Source organism: Grammomys surdaster, unplaced genomic scaffold, assembly GCF_004785775.1.
Source record: "Grammomys surdaster isolate TR1022 unplaced genomic scaffold, NIH_TR_1.0 740, whole genome shotgun sequence".
NCBI classification, from domain to species: domain Eukaryota; kingdom Metazoa; phylum Chordata; class Mammalia; order Rodentia; family Muridae; genus Grammomys; species Grammomys surdaster.
Window position 1 is genome coordinate 361,755 of NW_021605159.1, and position 5,691 is coordinate 367,445.

A 5,691-nucleotide genomic window follows, 5' to 3' on the forward strand; every position below is an offset into this window, starting at 1 on the left:
CATCCATCCATCCATCCATCCATCCATCCATCCATCCATCCATCCATAGATCCATCCAACCAACCACTCACCCACCTACTTGCACACCTACCTACCTACCTACCTACCTACCTACGTACCTACGTACCTACGTACCTACGTACCTAACTACCTACCTATATCCACAATTGGTTACACACTCCTTTAATGTTGGGCTTGGGGAGACAAGGCACGTGGGTTCTCTGTGAGCTCGAGGCCATCCTGGTCTACAGAGAGAGTTTGAGGATAGCCAAAGTGGCACAGTGAAATCCTGTCTCAGAAAAACAACAACAAAAAAGTGAACATAGTTGAATTAGAATTACTCCACCTTGGAGAATAATGATCTCCCCTCAATCAAAGACTTTAGAACAAAAAAATCTAGTGCCATGTGTATGAAACCTCACTGTGACATTTGTGGATTCATGGTCAAAGAGATTCCCCACCAAACCATTCAGGGTATTGCCATTGCTCTGGTTGCCTGCCAGAACTTGAGGATAGGACCCTAGTTCTGGGCGGGAGAAATGATTCAGCAGTTAAGAGGTCCCACTGCTCTGCAAGAGGACCTAGATACAATACCTGGCACTTAGGTAGCAGCTTATGTATAGTCCATCTTTTTCTATAACTCCAGTTCCAAGGGTTCCAGTGCCCTCCCTCTCTGGCCCTAATCTGGACATTCCAGGCACTAGGAATGCATGTTGTACACAGACATGCAGGCAAAACATCCTTAATAGTGTGTGATGGCACAGAATTCTAATGCTTATTAAACCTTACTTAATCTATTTTTTTCCAGTAAATACTTTTGAGAATCTTGGGTGGCTACTTTCCTGTTGTACAGTTCCTTCAGTACTTAATGGAGTCAAATAGCCTATCAACAACTAGCAAAATTGAGCTGTTCCAAGACCCATATGGCTTTCCCAGGCCCATCACCCCGCCCCTTTGAGAGAATGAGGAGGATCTAAGTTGTCTCAAATCCACAGGGCGCAGCCAGCACGCAGTGGGAAAGGATTGCTGTTCTTCCATTTCTACTTGGCTGCCAAAGAAGAATGCAGAGTCAGGGAGATGGCACAGAGGGAATGCTGCTGGCCATTGTAGCCCTCCGAAGGTCTGATATGCGACCACAGGACAGCCTGGCAAGGAACAAGTAATTTTACCTCTGACTCCTTTTGAGATCCCAGAGGAGTTGGTGGCTAGAGCAGTCTTTGTGCATCTCCTCATCTCTGAGTGTGTAAACATGAGCTGGGAGCCTTGGGATTTGGAGCTCACTGGAGTCCCTCTGGGTGGAGGACAGAACACCATGTGGGTTGACCTTCCTCTTGAGTTTAGGGGCACTGAGTTTTGTGCTCTGGCCAGCATCTGGAGAGATTTGGTGGAAAAGCCTCATGGGGGACTTGGAAGCAGTTCCCTGAGATAGGATGCTGGGAAGACAGGGACCTTCACCCTAAGCTGGACTCACCTACCCTTGGCTAAGTAGTTGCAGGTGCTGTGGTGGTTTGAGCTGTGTAATTGGTAAAGCATGGCCTGCCGGTGGATGGCTGCTTTCACTCTGCAAACTTAACCAGTAAAAACTTTCACTATTACAGATGTTTCAGACAGACACAGACAAACTGACAGACAAACAAAAGCAGCAAAACAGCTCCATTTGTCAATGTGCATTGGCAAGTCCTCACAAAAACTCAGGGTCATTCTTTGTGTTTATTTTGTTTTGTTTTTTTTTCTTTTTTGGTATTCTTTTTCTGTTTTTGTTTTGTTTTTTTTTGAGGCATGGTCTCTGTGTGTGGTTCTGTCTATCCTGGAGGACACTCTGTGGACTAATCTGGCCTCAAATTTACAGAGATTCCCCTGCACTCTGCATCCAGAGTCCTGTAACTAAAGACGTGATCCACCTCTGACTGATATCCATGTGCATTTTCATTGCTCAAGACTCTAGACTTGTGACATTAGGAGACAGGGAATTATGGTTATGGCTATTTTATTATTACAGCACTGATTGTTGATACCAAAGCCAGACACATGAAAGCAAAGCCGCTCAGAATCACATGCTTTGTGGAATAGTAAAGGAATAATTAAACTTTTAAATTTTTAAAAAGAAATAATTTGAGATATCCAAGTTTGGTCTATTATAAAACAAAATGTGCCTAAGTCGAGCAAGTCCTAGTTTAAAAGTAGGTGAGATGCTATTTATTACACTAACGTCTGCATTTGTGTTTCTGTGTCCTTGTATTTCTTGTTATTCATACTGAAGGAGGCGTTCTGAGCTGAAAGAATATCATAGTTCCTATTTACCACAATAAATATTATGTTCAAATAAGGTACATTTTTTGCTGAGTTTTCAATCATATGTAGGAAAACACAAGGAATGACCTAATAGTCAAACTGAAAGAAAACATGTTCCTCTCCATTTACTTTTTTCATTCCAACAGAGTTTATAAAGGTTTCTTCAGTGAACCAAGCATGGAGCTATGACTTGTGTGCATAGTCATTCCTGTGTGTACATCTACCAGATTTGATTCCTGTGAGGCTTTAGGATCCTGCTTTTGCTTTTTTTTTGTTGTTTATTTTTCCCCAGAGTAAGTGTCTTGGCACTCTGTCTTTCATCTCCAGGACACTAAGATTACAGGTGTATGCTAATACATCCAGCCCTGTAGAATTGTTTTTATAGTGTATTTGATATTTTCACCTGCTATGTATGTGAATGTTGGTGTTGTGTGTGTGTGTTATTGAAGCATTTGTGAGTGCACTATGAGAAAGCCAGTGTGCATGTTCATCAGAGGACAACATTTTGACATTGTCTGTGTATGTAGTCCCTAGACCCACCTAGCCCCATTGCTATGCCTAGAGTTGTTATGTCTGGCTTTCCCTTCCTGTTCTTTTTAGGATTTTTTAAATTTTATTTTTTATTTTTATTTTATTTTTTAGAAAAGCCTCTCTCCGGGAACTGTGCTTCAGGTAGGCATAGGAGACCCAGGCCTGTCAGAAAACTACCCATGTCCCCAGGATTCTTCAATGGCCTGGAAGGCTCCCACATCATCCTATGCAAGGAACCACACTGTGTGCCCCAAAGGGGCAAGGAGCCTAGGCAGAGTCTTGGCTCTGGCTCAAAGTGAGTAGACACAGCCAGAGTATGCTGTAGTTTCAAGGGTGTCCAAAACAGCCCAGGATGCTAGGAAACACTCCAGGACAGCTTTTTTCTTTTTTTTTATTTATTATTTTTTATTTTATTTAATTTATTTATTTATTTTTTTGGTGTTTCCACACAGGGTTTCTCTGTGTAGCCCTGGTGGTCCTGGAACTCATTCTGTACACCAGGCTGGCCTCGAACTCAGAAATCCACTTGCTTCTGCCTCCCAAGTGCTGGGTAGGCCAGCTTTCTTGAAGTCATCCTGGCTCTGATGCCTGACACAAAAACAGGCAGCATAGTCACAGCTTCTCCTGACTAGTTTACCTTCCCTAACATCCAGGGAGCTGAGCCAGGATGAAGGCTCAAAAGACACCTGGCCTTCTCTGCCATGTCCAGGGATTTCTGGAAGAATAGACATGTTTCTGGAATAAACAGATGGATAGTATAGAAAATCAGAAAACTGGGAGACCAGAGTTCTCTCTGTCTCTTTGTCTCTGTCTGTACCACTCTATATTCTCATTCTCCACCCCCTCTCTCTCTGTGTGAGTGTGTGTGTGTGTGTGTGTGTCTGTGTGTGTGTGTGTGTTTCTTTGTATCTATTCACTGTCTGTACTCTAGTCAGGAAAATAGGCCCCTGATGGCCCAGAATAGGGTCTAGTTTGGGCCCAGGGTGTATCATTTCTTATGGTGATGAGCTCTGCATTGTCTGGGAAAGCCAGGATTCAATGTAGGGGAACCCACTAAGGCTGTATGTATATCCAGGCCATAGCTCGGGTGGGGGTAAGGTGTAGAAAAGCCCAAGGGGGACAGCCCGGGAGTCTTTCCTGATGGTACTTGTGTCTTGGTGGAGGGGTGAGAAAATTTCTTGGTAAAAAATAATATGGAGGGTGGCAGGAAGTATCCTTTCTTCGGGCTGCTGGTGGCCTTGCACCTCTGAGATCTCAGAGCAGGCCTGTCTGGATAGAGAGTGCTCTCTTTGTTGTATCAGAGCAGATGCCTCCAAGAAACTTGGTAGGGAGGGAGAAGTGGAAAGCAAGGGCAAGCTTCTGTCCTGGAGGTTGTTAGAGGGCTATTCTTCCAGGAGCTGTAACTTAAGGGCTGTGCAGGGGTGGATTTCTGGAGACGCTCAGTGGTCATGAAAGGAAGACTAGCTGGTGGATAGTGAAGAGCATTTTTCACAGGACCATGGCATACATCATCTAGTAAATAAATGTCTTCTGTCATAGATATTCGAGAGCCAAAAGGAGATAGTAGGAGATGTGTCCATAAACATCTAGGTTGTTTACTAGGTAAGTAGGTAGGTATATAATTACTTATGTAGGTACGTAGATGGATGGATAGATAGATAGATAGATAGATGGAGAGATAGATAGATCGATAGATAGATAGATAGATAGATAGATAGATAGATGTATAGGTGGCTAGCCAGCCAGTTGTAATCCTGTGTTAGTGAGCACTTGGATAGAAAGTTTGAAGGCACCTTGAGAATTTACAATGGGCACCCTCAGAGGTCCTTGGTCTGAATCAGTCTAGGAGGAGTTGGTGAGGGAAAGGGTTGCACTGCAAGGATACTGGTGGTACAAGTGAGAAATGTTCATTTTGTTTTGTTTCTAGGTGCCTGTCATCTTGGATCCACTTGAATACCTTCGGAGAGCTCTGAGTTTCATGAGTGTCTAGCCCCTGCACAGGTAGGTAGGTTGGTGTGTACTGGGATACAGAAAGAAGGATCCATAGTGAGAGTGACCAGGGGCCTTTGGAAGAAAGAAGGAGAGTAAAGTAGCCCTGAGTGCTGTGTGGTGGTTGGTGAAGGGCTGGGGTGTGGTGAAGGTGAGGTGTAGGGTCATAGAGAGGGGAGAGATTATGAGGGAGCCGGAATTATCTGATAATGGTTGCCTGGTTTCCTGGTCGCCAGGAGATGCTGACTTAGTAAGCACTTAGAATTGGGAGCCAGAGGCCAGGGCCTGGTTGTCAAGGGAGCATGTTGGGATGGAATATTCATTCCTTCTTTTGATAAGCCCTTTCCCTCAGCTCAGGGTGCTAGGTGGCCTGCAGGCAAGATTGTGGAAGTGGGTAGCCAACCACTCTGGGCCTCTGAGGTGGTTGGGAAACTGGATGACTTTCTGGGGCAGTATCCATCAGAACTCATATTGAGGGGTAACTGAGATGTCAAACTGTGAGTCCTGGTAAGAAGACCAAGGTTTTCAGAGGGGGTGTGGAGGGCTTCTTTTCACTTCCCACCTCACTCCAGGCTCAGGCCAGGGAAACTGAAGGCCTCAGGGACACACAGAGCAGCCTACCCATTGCCCTGGGTCCACTGCAGAGCCTCCTGCTGCTAGGTGGGAAGCCAGTGTTGGGCCTTGTGTTCCATGGAGGTAATTGGTTCTCCACCCCTACCTCGTGTGGCCTCTGTTCACCTTCCCCTTTGCCCAGAGCTCACTGACACCACCACCCTGGTGCCCTACCAGCCCAGGGTCATCCTGGGAGGGCCTCCTTGGCTGGCTGCCTTGACCTGGCAACTTGAGACAGTGTGCCCAGGGACCAGGGAGTCTGTCTCC